Source organism: Camellia sinensis, chromosome 9 (assembly GCF_055761805.1).
Source record: "Camellia sinensis isolate YWXY chromosome 9, ASM5576180v1, whole genome shotgun sequence".
In the NCBI taxonomy this organism is placed as follows: Eukaryota; Viridiplantae; Streptophyta; class Magnoliopsida; order Ericales; family Theaceae; genus Camellia; species Camellia sinensis.
The window spans coordinates 43,604,785-43,623,330 of NC_138969.1; the positions used below are offsets into that span (position 1 = coordinate 43,604,785).

Consider the following 18,546-nt stretch of genomic DNA (forward strand, 5'->3'; position numbering starts at 1 on the left):
TAAAAGGGACAAAGATGTGGGGTTGGAAGACATACAACACACACACGCACACTTATTACAGTCGTGCCCTCGCGCAGAGGGTCCGAATAAATATACAGTCCCGAATAAAAGAATATTACAGTCCAAATATTACAGTCCGAATAATATACAAATTCCTAATTAATTAACAAATTAACTAAGAAAGCTGTAAAACTGGCATGCGAGCCAGGGACTGCCTTGCTTCTGATGAATGATGCATGTCTGGGTTGCCTTGCGCGGAAATCCACCGGGATGCCCCAATTAGCCTCTGTTTAGCAGTTATTCTTGGAAAGCGTGCCAAACTCCGAAAAGTTGCTGATTTTTCATTTTGCTGCAACAGAGAGCAGGAAAGGGGCATAGCAATGTATTTTCATAGATATATGCATACCTCGATCCTCGTGCCACCAATCACGCATACCGAGGCATGATGGCCGAGGAGTCGAATTGCATAACTCAATATAGAATGAATGCACGTATAAACACAACAAGAACCTAACTCCATCATGGATGATCCGGAGTGTCGGTGACTAGGGAATCGAGACACGTTCCGTCACTTGGAATACGAAACGCACCTCGTTTCCCGTGTCCGGGCTAACTCTTATCCCGAACACGATGCAATATGCGTGACATGCATGAATGCAACTAAGATACAGCCTAGTATGCACAATGCTATGAAAATGAGATGCCTCGAAATGCGTGCACACGAGCACGCAAACCGAGAAAATGATAAAATGCGATCTAAGATACAACCTAGTATGCACTATACTGTAAAAATGAGATGCCTCGAAATGCGTGCACACGGGCACGCAAACTGAGAAAATAACAGAATACGATCTAAGATACAACCTAGTATGCACTATGCTGTAAAAATGAGATGCCTCGAAATGCATGCACACGGGCAAGCAAACCGAGAAAATGACATACGCAATGCAAATGACATGAAAATATGATATGGGCTTATACCAACATGAGAGAGCCTCAGCAACACTCACATAGGATGCCGATGGATGAAAATGAAGTGCCTCGAAATGCGTGCACACGGGCACGCAAACCGACGCAATGGCATATGCAATGCAATATGGCAAAAATGGCATATAGAATGCAACATGGACTTATACTAACATGAGAGAGCCTCAGCCACACTCACATAAGAGGCCAATGGATGAAAATGAAGTGCCTCGAAATGCGTGCACACGGGCACGCAAACCGAGGCAATGGCATATGCAATGTAATATGGCAAAAATGGCATATAGAATGCAACATGGACTTATACTAACATGAGAGAGCCTCAGCCACACTCACATAAGAGGTCGATAGATGAAAATAAAGTGCCTCGAAATGCGTGCACACGGGCACGCAAACCATGGCAATGGCATACGCAATGCAATAGCATGGAAATAGCATATAGAATGCAACATGGACTTATACTAACATGAGAGAGCCTCAGCCACACTCACATAAGAGGCCGATGGATGAAAATGAAGTGCCTCAAAATGCGTGCATACGGGCACGCAAACCGAGGCAATGGCATATGCAATGCAAATGACATGAAAATATGATATGGGTTTATAACAACATGAGAGAGCCTCAGCCACACTCACATAGGATGCCGATTGATGAAAATGAAGTGCCTCGAAATGCGTGCACACGGGCACGCAAACCGAGGCAATGGCATACGCAATGCAATAGCATGGAAATAGCATATAGAATGCAACATGGACTTATACTAACATGAGAGGGCCTCAGCCACACTCACATAAGAGGCCGATGGATGAAAATGAAGTGCCTCGAAACGCGTGCACACGGGCACGCAAACCGAGGCAATGGCATACGCAATGCAATAGCATGGAAATAGCATATAGAATGCAACATGGACTTATACTAACATGAGAGGGCCTCAGCCACACTCACATAAGAGGCCGATGGATGAAAATGAAGTGCCTCGAAATGCGTACACACTGGCACGCAAACCGAGGCAATGACATACGCAATGCAAATGACATGAAAATATGATATGGACTTATACCAACGTGAGAGAGCCTCAGCCACACTCACATAGGATGCCGATGGATGAAAATGAAGTGCCTCGAAATGCGTGCACACGGGCACGCAAACCGGGGCAATAGCGTATGCAATGCGATGCATGGAAAATGATATGCAAACATGTTAATGGATTTTCAGCAATGAGATGTGGGGGAAAACAACCCCGAAATGAGGCGAAAACACAGCCGATGCATGGAATCTCTCCCGAAATGCAAATTAGGCGCATAGAATGAACTACAGCTATACAAAGCATGCATAATTGGTACACGAGATGAAAAGACAGAAGCAAGGCAGCCTCAAGATAAGCATTTTTACAGTACAAATCATGGCCAAACAGCAAGCAAAGATAGGGCAACAATGGCATGCAAAAATGGCCCTAAATGTAAGGTTATGAAGCAACTCACAGCTGCTGACCTCAAACAGGTTAGGGCCCTTCAACAACATTGAATAGGGGCCCAAAATAAGCACATTTACAGAACTGTAAAAACCCTAAAAACAAACATAGATATGGCTAAGCTCTTATGCAAGAAAAGGGGCCAAAAGGTGGCCAAAGAGGCAAGTGGTATATGCAAAGCCCAAACTGAAAAATTCCCTTCTACAACATTGAAGAGGGACCAAAAATATGAATATTTACAGAACTGTAAAAACCCCAAAACAGTATACAAACATGCTAGAAATGCAATGCAAAATGAGGCTCAAAAGTGGCTATAACACAAAGTATGCAAAATATTCATCAAAAATCCAAAGACCCTTAATAAAACATGTTAAGAAGGTCAAAATAAGACTTTTTCTAGTACTGTAAAACGCCCAAAAATGGAAGCATAATGGGCTGCCAAAGCATGTAAGAAATGGGGACCAAAGAGGGATATAAAGGCAAGTATAGCATGGAGGTCCCAAACAGTGTTGAGCCCTTCTTCAATGTTGAAGAGGGGCTCAAAATAAGCCTATTTTTAGTTCTGTAAAACGCCCAAAAATGGAAGCGTAAAGGGCTGCCAAAGCATGCAAGAAAATGGCATTCAAGGGAGATATTGAATCAAGTGCAAGATGGGGGGCTCAAACAGGGTTGAGCCCTCAATGAAACAAGAAAATGAGCTCAAAAGAAGGCCACTTTTAGTTAGGGCCGGAGCTCAAAACAATAAGCATGTATGGCTAAGAAATGTTGCAAAATTAAGCTCAAAAGAGGGGAAATAAGACTTACCTTTGAAGACAAGTCTTGGATGCTCCTTGGCTTGAGTTTGCAGCACCCTTAGGCCTTGGAGAACACCTTCAAACTTCTGGAATGGAGGATGGAAGGGTGGGGGTTGGTGGTGTAGAAGAAATGGTGGTGTTGGACTTGGAGGTTTTCAAGGAAATGAGAGAGATGGAGGAGGATTTGTGTATCAAGGCTTGAAGACTAATTTTTCTAACCTCTATCACCAATGCCACCTGCTGGTTATATGGACAAAAAAGAGGGAGCAAAGGGAGGCAAAAGGTGAAGGAAAAGTAGGCAAGTTTTCCCCCACAAAATATCCCCCGGATTGGGATATTTTCTGGGGGAAATAGCTATACAGCTGTAAAGTGTGCTGTGTGAGGAACATGACCGGCCAAGTTTTGGGACTGCAGGTGGCCGGCCGGCCACCTACCCTAGCCAGCCGGCTAGGGGTCAAAAAGGCCAAGTTGGAATAGTGGCCGGCCACCACAAAAGGGTGGCCTCCCAGGTCTCCTCTTCATAACCCTGTGGTTCGAATTTGGAAACTCTAAAACAGGAGAGAGAACAAGCCATTTTGAGGAGGGGTTCAAAAGGTTCAAATGGAATTAATGGCCGGCCATAAACTTTTAGGGTCCTTCCATGTGTGTACAACACAAATATGTGATTCAAAGTTCAAGAAAGTGGCTCCAGGTTGTTCAACATTGGCTCAGAAGGAGGGGTTCAAAAGGGTCAAATGGAATTAGTGGCCGGCCACCAACTTTTAGCGTCCTCCCATGTGTGTACAACACAAATATGTGGTTTGGGGTTGAAGAAAATGGCTCCAAGGTGTTCAACATTGGCTCGGAAGTGAGAAAAAACGGGTGTCGGAGGGCGAAAATGGAATATAACTGGTTGCCAAGATAATTGTTGGCCTCCCACCCTCCAGTGACCTTCCTGGTGATGAAACAGAGGCACCTTCCAAAAATGAAAGAAAATCGATGCAAAACGGATGCTCGGGGGCCGAAACACGCAGTTCGGGGTCTCGAAAATTGCCTGTTAAGCACCGAACGTGGCATTCGGGCACGAAGTGGGTCTCTCAGACCCCAGTGTCCCTCAAAAGGGAGTAAATAAGAAGTATGCCAAAAATCAGAGCAAACGGAGATGGTTAGGCGGTTCCGAACCGAGGCATATGGCCAACGGTCCCGAAAAACCGGAAACCGGGCTCCGAAATGGGCAAAATGGCCTACGGCCACCAAATGTAGCCCACGGCCACTGAGAGATGGTCTACGGGACCTCTCCCTCCCCTCAGAAAAAGAAACAGAGAAAACCGAGCCTGGTTCGCAAACCGAGGCAAAGCACAAAAGAGGGTTCGGAAGTCCGGAGGCAGGGCTCACGGCCGCGACTTTGAAACTTCTAAACGAGCACATTATGTAATATCACCAAGCGCTCAATCGGTGACGTTTGAGTCTTAAGGTCGGTCAAAAATGGGGTGTCTACACATTGATAGGAGTGTAAAATTAGCCTGCGCCTCGTAGCTGCTCGAAACTCGCCCACAGCTTGTGGGCGGCTCGGGGCAGGCCCGGCCCGACCTATAAACAATGTGAATATTCACATTGACATGTTAACATTCACATTGATAAGAGTATAAAATTGGCCGGCGGGCCCGACCCAGCCCGTTGACAACGTGAACATTCACATTGACATGTTAACATTCATATTGATAAGAGTGTAAAATTGGCCCGCAGCCCGAGGTGGGCTTGGCCCGACCCGTGACAATGTGAATATTCACATTGACATGTTAACATTAACATTGATAGGAGTGTAAAATTTGCCCGCTGCCCGAAGCTTGCCCGCGGCTCGGGGTAGGCCCGGCCTAACCCATTGACAATGTGAATATTCACATTGACATGTTAATATGCACATTGATAGGAATGTAAAATTAGCCCGTGGACTGCCCGAAGCCCGCCCACAGGGCAGGCTCGTTTGGGTCCGGGCTTGAGCATGTCCGAGACCCTAGGCTAGGGCCTAGGCCATCACTTTGAAGCCTGGCCCGGCCCATCAACCCGCTTAAGGCCCATTCAAGGCTAGGTCCGAGGCCCAGCCCGCCCAAGGCGCAATGTCTTTTTTTGTGAAAAATAATAAAATTTTGGTAGAAAAAATTAAAAAGAATAAAAAAAAATAGCCAGGCCCGCCCAAGCCCGACCTAAGCTCGTGGCTAGGCCCAGGCCCACCGGCCCGACCCGAGGCTCGATCTATCGGCCCATCTAAAGCCCGAATACCCTTGTGCCAAGGCTAGGGTCTGGGCGTAATTTTTTTGCCCGTGGGCCGGGCCGAACCGGGCCGGATTTTTTCGGACACCCACAAGGCTCGATGTGGGCCGGCCTAAGCCTCTACGCATTGATGATATGAACGTTCATATTGACGATGTGAACATTCACATTATGGGTAATTTGGTAATTATGTCTCCCATAGGACTTATTAAAATATAAGAAAATAATATGGACTAAATAGAATATAAGTAGATGAAAATAGTATTTTGGTCTTCTTACCTCAAATAGGACTTAATGGAATAGTAAAAAAGAATGGAGGCTGCCCGAAGCCTGCCCGCGACTCGGGAAAGGCTCATTTGGGCCCAGGCTCGAGCCTAGTCCGAGACCCTAGGCTAGGGCCTGGGCCATCACTTTGAAACCCAGCCCGACCCATCGGCCCGATTAAGGCCCATTCAAGGCTCGGTCCGAGGCCCGGCCCGCGCCGAGGCCTAGTGTCTTTTTTTGTGAAAAATAATAAAATTTTGGTAGAAAAAATTAAAAAGAATTAAAAAAAAAAATAATCAGGCCCGCCCAAACCCGACCCAAGCCTGAGGCTAGGCCCATCGGCCCGACCCGAGACTCGACCCACCGGCTCGGGCCCGGACCCAAACGAGCTTGCCCCGGGCCGTGGACAGGCTTCGGGCAGCCCATGGGCCGCAGGCCAATTCTACATTCCTATCAATGTGCATGTTAACATGTCAATGTGAATATTCACATTGTCAACGGGCCGAGCCGGGCCTACCCCGGGCCGCGGGCAAGCTTCGGGCAGCGGGCAAATTTTACACTCCTATCAATGTTAATGTTAACATGTCAATGTGAATATTCACAATGTCACGGGTCGGGCTGCGGTCAGGCTTCGGGCCGCCCACGGGCTGCGGGCCAATTTTACACTCTTATCAATGTGAATGTTAACATGTCAATGTGAATATTTATATTGTCAACGGGCCGAGTCGGGCCCGTTCTGGGCCGCTGGCCAATTTTATACTCTTATCAATGTGAATGTTAACATGTCAATGTGAATATTCACATTGTTAAAAACGCTGGGCCCAGACCCAAACGAGCTTGCCCCGGGCCGTGGACAGGTTTCGGGCAGCCACGGGGCACGGGCTAATTTTACACTCCTATCAATGTGAATGTTAACATGTCAATGTGAATATTCGCATTGTCAACGGGCCGGGCACGCCCCGGGCCACGAGGGGACTTTTGGCCGCCCATGACCCGCGGCCCAATTTTACACTTTTATTAATGTGAATGTTAACATGTCAATGTGAATATTCACGTTGTCAACGGGTCAGACCGGGCCGGCCCGGGCCGCCCATGGCCCCCGGTGGGTTTCGCGCCGCCACGGGACGCGGGCTAATTTTACACTCCTATTAATGTGAATGTTAACATGTTAATGTGAATATTCACATTGTCAACGGGCCAGGCCCGTCCCGGCTCGCGGGCGGGTTTCGGGCCGCCCACGAGCTAATTTTACATTCCTACCAATGTAAATTTTAAAATATGAATGTTCACATCATAAAATTCCTAACCGTTCAAAAAATATTTATAAGGGTATCAAAATTAAATACAAGGGCATAAGTGTCCAAGAAAATAGTGTAAATCAAGAAAAAACACTTTATAGAATAAAACTATACATACATGGGACTAAATGGGTTAAAAAATTTCTTCATGGACTTCTTGGGTTAAAACACTTCTAAATGAAATTTATCAATAAAAATTCCTAATTTAAATGGGTCAGGAGCGCCCAAATTCGAGTCTAATATCCGGCCTAATTTTCAACATAAACTAATATAGTTTGGCTAAACAATTAGCTAAAAAATGATGTGACCACCAACATTATTTATTTACTAGTTGGAGATTGATGATAACTAAAGACATATCAAAGTTACGTTCAATGCACGATGATAATAATAAACCACCAACCGACCATTATCATTCAACCACTTCATGGCACATCAGATATTACATGGCCATAAGTTCACAAATTGTTCACCAATCAATTATCTACCTTTGTTATCATGTTTGTTTATTGGTTTAGAGAGAGATTTTAGATGGGTAACGTGTATTTGATTGAATTATATTTTAATTCAGATAAAATGACATAAAATTAAATTAAGAATTTGACTTTTTTCAAATTTAAATATAAATTTGAAAAAGTTTGCAGGTGTCGTAAGTATCACCACAGATCATGTTTTGATTATTTGAACCGTTCATTTTATAGCATCATTTGTGAATATCATCCATGAATATTTTTTTGACTATCCAATATAATTATAGCATTTTTATTTTATTGTATTTATTTTCAAAAAAATAATGATCTATTTAAAAAACATGCTTGACATCTATTTTTTTTAAAATAAAAGCAATTAAAAAAATACGACTATTAAATCGATTTAATTTACAATCCAATCTCATGATATTAGATGGCTAAAGATTATTTTATTCTCTACTTTATAAAAATAACAAAAATCACATTTTAGATAATTATGATTTTCGTATAATTTTATAAATTTAATTATAATAAACTAATATTAGCACACTAATACAATTTAGCTACAGTATCTATTTCCAACTACAATACCAAATTTAATTACTCAGTTATATCAAATTTATAATCTGACTCAATTTAATTAGACAATTAAACATAAGGATAAAGATTGGTAGCTCGAAAATTTACCCTCCCTAATCCCCCTAATGCCCAAAACGACGTCGTTTTGGGCATTAGGTTTTTTTTTTCTTTCTTTTTTCTTTTTTTTCTTCCATTTTCGAAGCTTTTCGAGCTCAAACACAGACGGGAAAGAGGAAGAGGGAGAGGGAGAGAGAGAGAGGGAGAGCGGAGAGGAGAGAGGGAGACACACACACACGAGGCCCCCCTGCATTCCGGCCGACCGTTCGATCGTCGCAGCTCGGAGATGGATCGTCGCAGCTCCAGTCCCTTCTTCTTCCTCCTCCTCCTTCCCTCTCTTCTTCTTCTTCCCTTCTTCCTCTTCTTCTTTCTTCTTCTCTGCTTTCTTTCTTCTTCTTCGTCTCTTCTGATTTTCTGATTGAAAAAAAAAAAAAATTAAAACGACGAAACGACGTCGTTTCGTCGTTTAGGGGAATTCGGGAAGGCTAATTTCGAGCGACGTAGCATTGTTGTAAACATAATTTAAAGAACAATCCTTAATTATATTTATGTCTCATTTAGGAACAGACTATTTTAATAATTTTTTAACTTTTTACAAAGAAATATACAAAAAAATAAAAAATAATAATATAATAATTCATAATAACATTTTAATTTTTTAACTAAAATATATAATTAATAAACGAGACCTTAATTTCAAATAATTTCCTTAGTTGTTGACCCACCGAACCCAACATCAACAGATTCAATTTCTATTTAATGCTGACATCATTCGGTTAGTAACTAACTTTGAGCTGGTTCAGATTCCCTTAGGGTGAAACCTATTATAGCAAGCTATAAGGTAGACACATTAATGAGTGCAATTGAAAAAATTAAATGCATCCACCTAACACAATTATAATCAAGGTAGTTGAGGGATTTTTATTTTTAACATAAAATAAAATTATGGTATAATTAATTTTATTTTTATATTTTTATGTAACTGCTTTTGTGGACATTTAAAAAAAAAATGACATATTTATATTAATTCAAGTGTAAATTTCATGGATCAATATAGATAAAACGTTCAAGAGTGATGCTTTTTGAAAAAATATTATTGATGGAGAATAATTTTTTTAGGGAAAATATTATTCAGGGATAAGTTTTATACAGAATTTACTACTAATATGGTGATTGCATTTTTGTAATTAAAAATGTCAGTTAAATAGTCATCATGGTTGAAAATGATAAGTCACAATGCAAGCTAATTATTTTATGTACAAATTTTATTTACTTCTTTTATTTATGTATCATTACTTTACTTTTGAGCATAATTTTGAAAAGAGATTGCTTATTTATTTAAAGATAAATATAATAAAATCATGTGTCTATAATTGTTAGATCAATTTACTTTTTTAATGAATAATCTACAAACAATGGCTTAAATACAAACTGATTGAACTCATGTTCGGGTTTGTGGAGTTGATTATTAGTTCTGTTTCAATAATCCAAACTATCCATTTTATAGGGCTCTCAGTTTATATCATTCATGAAAAAAAATTAGATCAATCCAATTATAGTAATATTTTCATTTTATTACGCTTGTTTTTGAAAAAATAGAGGACAAGTGTACCGTTGTAAATAGACTACTTATTTTTTTTAGACAAATGTGATAAAATAAAAATGTTACAATTATCAGATTCATCTCATTTTTTTTTTGATGGGTGATGCATACGAAACGCCCTATAAAATAAATGTTTCGAATTATCAAAACATGACTCATAGTGAGCCTTGACAAGCCGAACATGATGGTCAAGTTTAAATTTGATTAGTTGAGGTGCATGTAAGCTGACCGGAATACCTGATCATAAAAAATTAAAATTAAAATTAAAATTAAAATTTAATTTGATTGTTGCAAACAAGTTGAATTTGAGAAATTAGTTAATAAAATTGAATAATAAAATTTCTAGCCACCCTGATTTTGATATTTAAAAAATAAAATAAAATTAAGAAAGTCACTTGATGGTCAACCTAGATTTTTTTTGTTACGCATCAGATCATGCAATAGTCATTTTAGCAATTTTTATTTATTTATTTATTTATTTTTTTGGGAAAATTACGGATCAATGTAGATTTTTGAAAATTATTACAGATTTATGGAAAATTTTATAACTTTAATTATTAATTTATATAAAGTTTAACACTTATTTGTAATTTTTTTAAAAGAAAATCTACACTAAAGTGGAATTTCTCAAACTTCTTTCCCTCAACAAAAAAAAAAAAAAAAAAGAGTTGGTTTTGGCGGATGAGTTGACGGTTAAACTGCTTCAACATTTGTAATCATAAGTTGTTTAGAAAAACAGAAAAGTACAAGGTAGAGACCATGGTGATTTTAAAGGCTGAACTCATTGGCGTGGGACCCCTCAGCCATTTCATTTTGTTTCAAGAATTTGGAGTCTTCCCATTCTTCAATTTGTCTTTGCAAATCTCAATTGACTCCCACTTTTGGAAATTCATTCAGTGATCATCATTATCATTATCATCCATTTCTTTCTCTGAAGAGTCCCACCTCACACACCATGGTTTTAGAGGTAATATGTTATAGCTCATCCTTGTTCATTTGGGTTTTTCTATTGAATGCAATTTGATTAATTGTCTCCAACTCATGTTGTTTGATTATTTGGTTTAGAATCTTAAGCGATATTTCTCTGGTTATGCTTGCCATTAAGGACCAACTCATGATCATTTGATTTTTTGTTTTTAGTTTCCAATAATTTGTGTTGGTTTTAAGATTTTGTTGCTTGATGGTTTGTGGGTATTCCTTGAATTCATTTTAATGGGATCTATGTTAAGGAAATTTCATATTTAGAGGGAGAGTCAGAGAAGTTTCAAATTTGATAAGTTCCTAAAATGTGTTCTTTGGTGGTTCATGGTTTTTATTTGGATTCATTTTAAATGGAAACCCATTGAGAGAAGAATGAAGATGTCTTAATTTTAGATTTTTTTAAAAAAATTGTGAGATCATAGCTTCAATCTGCCAAGTGTTTGAGAGAAAGAGAGAGAGAGAGAGAGAGCTGGGAAGTTTTTGGATTGAATTTTGAGGGTGCTAGAATTAAACATGTTTGATAAAAAGCCATAATGAAAAGAAAAGAAAAGAAAAAAAAAGCTCTATTATACATTTAATTTGTTAACGCAGGCAAATCTTTAAAATATAGATGTCCAAAGTTTTACCAAAACTATCCTATCCAAAGTGAAGAGACACCCCACCTCTAGCACTCTCATGGAAAGATCATAACTTAAAAGAAGACGAAAGAAAAAGAACAAGAAAGAAAATCCTCGCGAGAATCGTGGAGAGCTTGCTTTTGTTCAGTGTCTATTTAATCAAAAGATTGTAATGTTTGACTCTTTTATTTTAGGGGTTGATCCGAGTTTGATGCTATGTGCTAATAATTTTTCACCAGGACCATGAAATGCCTAATGGATGGCCACTTGGACTGGGAAACTTGAACATGAGACTTCGAGTGACAGAGAGCTTACATCCTGCTGCAACAGAACCACATCCTTTACACACACCTTCGTCCAGTTGCTCCTCATTTTCATCCTCTAACCTTGATACAGAGGTAGGTAATTCTTTTTCTTCCTTACCCCATCTGTTTCTTTACATCTCTTTCATTTTCTCCTTCACATACATCATGTGTGGATCTATAGCTACTTCAAGAAAGAATGACATTCACTTGTTATTTTTTCTGCCAAGTTCAGACTAAGCTAAGTCTCCTGCTTAAATGACTATTCCAGAACCAATTTTAATTCATTGTTTGAGAGATGCTACAGAGTTAGGCATATGCGGATTAAAGGGTTCAAATTTTGCTCAATTTACACAGATCTTTTTCATTGTAATCTAAGTACACAACTCAGAACATGTTTTGAAATTTTGTCACACATTCTCTCATTCCAGATTACTCCTATACAACTGTCTAGATTTTTTATTTCAAATTTTGATTTTATTCCTGCCATAGACATTCAAATATATTTTTTTTAATTTCAAATGACAGATTTTACTGACATTTCTACACATGCATCGCATGTGCGCATAGCCTTCTAGTTCGTATAGAGTGAGCAGGTGTTGAATTTGGTGTGAACACCCAATTAAAGCTGTGCAATGCTCTTTTCAATTCCTAATCATCCAACAAAAACCCTTTTTTACTGTTTGAAAAACTTTTATTTGTTCGAACTGTCAGTAAAATTGTCAATTCACCCATTCATGCTGTAACTACTTCAGTTACATTTTGATGTATTTCGCTCACGCACAAAGTGTGTGCCACGACATTTAGTCTATAAATTATTGGCAATAAACCATGGAGAAAACATTACAATGGCGGTGAAAATTTAAAATCCATTTCATCCTTGAAGTTACTTTGAAATGTGGCCCTGGCTGCAGGCTTAGACACCTTGACACTCACTAGTAATAGTTTGTTCTGTGTGAGATCGACCAGTCTACAGCATCTTTCTTCCAAGACCATAGCGTGTCACTGGGCCGGCTAATTGGAATTAGGTCAAGGGAAAGAGGATCCGTGTACTTCCCAAATGCAAGCCGGTTTGAACAACGCGAGAGTCTATCAGAGAGAAGATCGTGCTTGGATGTCCCCGGGGAACATGGAGAAGAAATGTGTCAGGGAGTTTGTGTTCCGCTATTGGTTACCATCTTGGTGAAGATGAGCCGAAGTAGAAGCAACTCAAGGCGGTGAACTCAACAACTCGGAAAATTACATGTTTGTTCATATTTTACCAAAAGAATTGACTGTTGTATCATGTATAAGTTCTGTTGCATGCTTGTGTTTTAAATGAATGATTCAATTGTTGTTAGTTTGTATGGATTTTTACATTAAAAAAATTGATCCAAGATGACAAGTCAAAAGGTAAGTTGTTACCCTACTTCTCTAACCCATCATCTTCAATTGTTGAATATGTTAAGAATTGTGAAACCTTAACACCGGATCTGGCGGATACGGAGTTGTAGAAGAAAAAAAAAAGGAGTCAAAGAGTACTCAAACAAGAACACCATCAAAACATTAGACTACGTCCACAATAATAGTTGTGATTGTTTCACTTACTTGTGATTGTTTCACTATATATGTAGAAGAACGAGTTACAAGATGCAATAGAGTGACCTAATACCTAGGGTTACAATTTTTTTCTTTTGTTTTTGTTTTTGTTATTTTGTTTTTTTGCTTTTTTTTTTTTGTCGATAAACTATCAATAAGTTCTAATAGTTTGACTTAATTCCCATAAAGTTCTATTAAAAATAAGTCCTAGTAAAATAGTCACTAAAAATAATTTTTTGTGATGATTTTTTGCATGTCACTAAAAACTGACAGTTAGTGATTTTTTTTTTTTTGTCACGATTTTTATAAATTGTCGCTACAACATACAATTAGTGATATTTTTCTATGACAATTTTCAAACTGTCACTGAAAGTTAAGAATTACTGACTTTTTTGTAATAATTTTTTAAACTGTCGGTAAAACTTATAATTAGTGATATTTTTTGTGACAAAATTTTCAGACTATTGCTGAAAATTAACAAGTAGTGATGTTTTTTTAATAGTGTTTGATGAAAATGTCATTAATTATTATAAGGCCTATTGAACAATGAGTTTACGACCTACATATAAATCTTTTTTTTTTTTTTTAATTTTATTTTGGAGAGGAGGAGAGATGGAGGAAGGGGTTCCTACTTGTACGGGGAGCAAATATTCCGGCGTGCCCGTATTCCTTTCTTCCGAGCTCCGTCGATATCCGATCACCTGCGAGCAAATAACGGTGAGCTACCCGGCGGTGTGTGGCCGGAAAGACCCTCCGACGGTCAAATTAGCACACACCTTGGAGGGAATAGAGAGAAGGGAGAGAGTGTTTGAGTGTAAGGATTTTCTTACAGAGATGTTCGTGTCTTGCGTATGGGGGGCGCAGACATGCTTATATACCTTCTGAGCCCCATATCCACTCCCTGTCATCTCCTGACATGTGGCTCTGCTATCCCATCTGTCAGCATAAACCATGCCATTCATCACCTGCTCTCAACTGCCTGCCAGCACAGCTGGTGCTCGGCAGCCGAGCTGCCCTACCTCGGTCGTACCATGCTTCATACCTTAAGCGCCTAACCGGATAAACAAATGGTGGACCGGGCTAAGCGGCATCCCGGCCGAGCCTAGCCCGGATGCTTACTTTGATCGGCCTTCTCGCCGGTCAATCAACTTCCTCGGCTGACCGCGCCTTTCCGAGCGCCGGTCTCTCGGTCTGTCTGGTTTCGACCATCCTCGGACCAAGCATCCTGGTCTGACCGGTCACTTCCCGACCGAGCAACTTCTGCACGGTCCGGGGCGGCACACCGTCCAAACCTTGCCCGGCCCAAGTTCTGGTAGCCCATCTCCGGGTGAACAGTTGATCATCTCGGCCCAATGCACTGCTGGGCCCTCAGCTTGCCCGGTCGATACCCCGGCCCAACACCGGATCATAAATCACCCTCTCACTACTCAATCTCGAGTTGATCAGCATGGCTTGACCAAAGGTCAAGTGCTTCTATCACTGCGCCACTCGTATATTAGAACTTACAAATATGAGAAAAATACTAAACTAGCCTTAGGCTGCGTTGGATTATGGATTTGAATAAAAATTTGAAAAGAAAAAGAGAAATGTGAGTGAAATATAAATAAAATATAATTACATTTTACTCACATTTTCATTTTCTCTTCTAAATTTCTATTCAAATTCATAATCCAAACACAATCTTTATTGTGAGAGACACATAACTCGATGTACTATTCTATCGAATAGAAACAACTCTATACTTCAATTTTTAATTTTCATTTTCATTTCTATTTTGTTTTATGAGGAATGAAAGCAATGTCTGAACAGAAACCAGCTGAACTAAAGTTTAGCTATAAATAAACAACTGTACAGTGCACGGGTTGCATGACAATAGATATAAATAAACACACCTTTTTGCCTTTGCTATTCCAACCTGTGACAAAAATAAGAACATATAAACCTCTTTTGCATCTAAACAAGGAGAATAAAGGAAGTCTAGATGACAATATAGAGTTAAAGCAAACCTCTGGTTAAGCTAGAGTTGTAAACGAACCGAATTTTTTATGAGCAGTTTTAGCTCAATTAGTTTGAATTTGTTTAAGCTTGACTCATTTGTTTGTTAAATGAATGTGTTCGAGCTAGATTTTTAGTCTTGTTTACTAATCAAACCAAGCTCAAGTAGACCAAAGCTCTCTTTGAATAGATTCTTCATGAAGATAAGGATAATATAAATTAATATTTGATTGATGAAACTTATCAATAATATGATCATTATTCATATTTTGCTCATAATCTTTCTTCTTCTTCTTCTTTTCCTCTTAATATGATAATTTAAGTTCGAATTTATCAAATTTTTGTCAAACTCAAGCTAATCTCATATATATAATAGACTTGAGACTCAAGTTTCTCAAATACTAGTTGAGCTTAGGCACAATTTTTTAAACTTGACTTGAGTACAACTTATTAGCAACCTTAACCTGTTTTTTTTTTTTTTTTTTAATTATGTTCTGACGATTAACTATTTAACGTAAAATCCACTCTCTGTTTTCTTGGTGAAGGAAAGGTATCATCATGATCATGGCTTCCAGGATGCCGAGAAGATTTCCGTTGATATGCTTTAATCTTGTTTTCTTTTGGAAAAACTTAAGCTATTTTGGTGCAGTTGACTTTTTCAAGGAACACAACAAATACATTTTCAGTCAATCAATGACTTTAAATGAAAAATTGAAACCTTATGTTTGTACAATAATCTAATAAATTTTGTACCTTCATAAAAAAGGTTGGCATTGTACAGTTGTTTCATGTAAGATTTTAAACTTTTTCAATGGATGAAAAAGTTTCCTATTATACAAATGTCTCTTGAAAAATTTTGTTGACTTTGAACAATAAAATGTCAAAAATATAATATTATATTACAAATTAAGTTTATTCCATTGTCTTTATAAAAGCATAAATACGCTATGAAATTAACAAAAGCTTAAAAAATTGAGAATTTCAATAGGAAAATAAGTTATAGAAAATGAAGCTTTCAAGCATTGCAATGTTATTAGTGCTAGTTTCAACCCTTTTGTTCTCAATTCCATTTGCAACTTCAGACTTGGCTACGGACGCATTTGTCCAATGCCTCAAAAAACAAGTTGGTGAGTCTATAAAACCAATCTCGGAAGCCATTTACATCCCTGAAAACTCTAAATTCTCGAATATTTTCTATGCATATTTTAGAAATAAGAGACTAAATACAACCAAAACCCGATATCCGGTGGCCATCGTAGCAGCCATGCATGAATCCCATGTCCAAGCAGCTGTCATTTGTACCAAGAATCATAACTATCATCTTAGAATCCGAAGTGGAGGTCATGACTATGAAGGCCTTTCTTACGTATCAAATGAACCATTTGTTCTCCTTGACATGTTCGATTTTCGATCCATCAACATTGACGTCACAACAGAAACTGCATGGGTACAATCAGGGGCTAGTCTCGGTGAACTATATCTCAACATTTCCCAGAAAAGTAAGACTCATGCTTTTCCAGGCGGTGTCTGCCCTTCTGTTGGAGTTGGTGGGCATTTCATCGGGGCTGGGTATGGAAACTTGATGAGAAAGCATGGCTTATCTGTGGATAACATTATTGATGTACAACTAGTTGATGTTAATGGAAAAATCCTCAATAGAAAATCCATGGGAGAAGATCATTTCTGGGCTATTAGAGGTGGTGGAGCTAGCTTTGGAGTCATTCTTTCTTGGAAAATTAAATTGGTATCAATTCCTGAAGTTGTTACTTTTTTCCTAGTGAAAAAGCTCATAAAACAAGGTGCAACAACAAGTATAACAGACCTCGTCTATCGGTGGCAACAAGTTGCAGACACACTACCACAAGACATTTTCATAAGACTTGAAATGAGTGTTGAGAAGAATGAGAGCATTCAATTTCAATTCTTTGGTCAATACCTAGGGCAATCACATACACTTCTTTCAATAATGAATCAACAATTTCCCGAATTGGGTTTGCAACAAAAGGATTGTATCGAGTCAAGTTGGATTGAAACCACTCTTTACTGGGATAATAAACCAAAGGGAACTTCCTTGGGGAGCCTACTCTATAGGATGCCAAATCAATCATTCCCCTTTAAGGTGAAATCGGACTATGTGATAACATCTATTCCAAAAGCAGTTTTGGAAGAATTGTGGAGGAAGATGATCAAAATGGGTATGGGAATGATAATGCAGTGGAACCCATATGGAGGAAGAATGAATCAGATTTCTGAATCTGAAACTCCATTTCCCCATAGATCAGGATACAAATTTCTAATCCAGTACTGGTACTATACTCAAGATAACAGTAAGGTAGAGTTATTGCGAAAACTCTATGATTTCATGGCACCATATGTCTCAAAATCGCCACGAGAGGCTTTCCTGAACTATAGAGATCTTGACATTGGCACTAATCAAAATGGTGCGAATTCAAGCATTTTTGGGGCTAAATATTTCAAGGGCAATTTTGAAAGATTGGTGCGTGTGAAGACAAAAGTTGACCCTGATAATTTCTTCCGAAATGAACAAAGCATTCCGCCTCTTCCAAAATAGAGGAACATCGCATACATACTACCTAACGGTGGCAAACGAACGGGTCAAAACGGATTTGGTGTTAAAATAACTTAATTCAAACCTTTCCATTTACTAAACTGTGGGTTGGTTTAATTCGGGTACGAATTGGACAACCCAATTCATTTACTTTAATGAACTCATTTTTTAATAGATTCATTTTTTTTTCTTCAAAAATTCAAGTTCGAGAGAGAGAGAGAGATTTAAAAGGTGAAAACATTTGTGTTTAATATTAATTACAAATATTAAATATACTAAAATATTAGTGTCAATGTCATAATATATATGTTTTTTGATAGTGCATAATATTTTAATTCCGTTCAATGCTTTTTCTATTGTTGTACTATTGTTATAAATAAATAAATAAATTGCTAACAACAACCTCGCTGTTAGAATTGAAAAATGTGAATAAAATATATTAAAATATATAATAATTGAATTAAAATATATAAAAATATTTTGAGATTATAAAATATATATTGAGATAATAAATATTGATTTTATGTGATTCTTATTAATAATTCTTAGAGTTGTCAATAATAAGAGTCATAAAAAATACATATATATATACAATTTGTTGATGCGTAATTAATTGTTGAATGGTTGGTGGTTGCTTGTTTAGGAAAGTCGATTGAGCTTGAAACTTGAGTATCGCATGTTTTGTTAGTATTTTTTTGCATTCATCCATATTATGAGATGGGTTTAATACTATT

At 38.4% G+C, this 18,546-nt stretch overlaps 1 long non-coding RNA gene and 1 pseudogene across 1 annotated transcript; both read left to right on the top strand.

Moving 5' to 3' along the window:
• Nucleotides 1-10,496: 10,496 nt before the first annotated feature.
• On the top strand, nt 10,497-13,009 carry LOC114299151 (uncharacterized). Its single transcript, XR_014339618.1, has 3 exons — nt 10,497-10,737; nt 11,608-11,766; nt 12,640-13,009. It is a non-coding gene; the product is annotated as an uncharacterized LOC114299151 (long non-coding RNA).
• A 3,240-nt stretch (nt 13,010-16,249) lies between these two features.
• Nucleotides 16,250-17,815, top strand: LOC114299157 (berberine bridge enzyme-like 8 pseudogene; annotated as a pseudogene).
• Nucleotides 17,816-18,546: the final 731 nt, after the last annotated feature.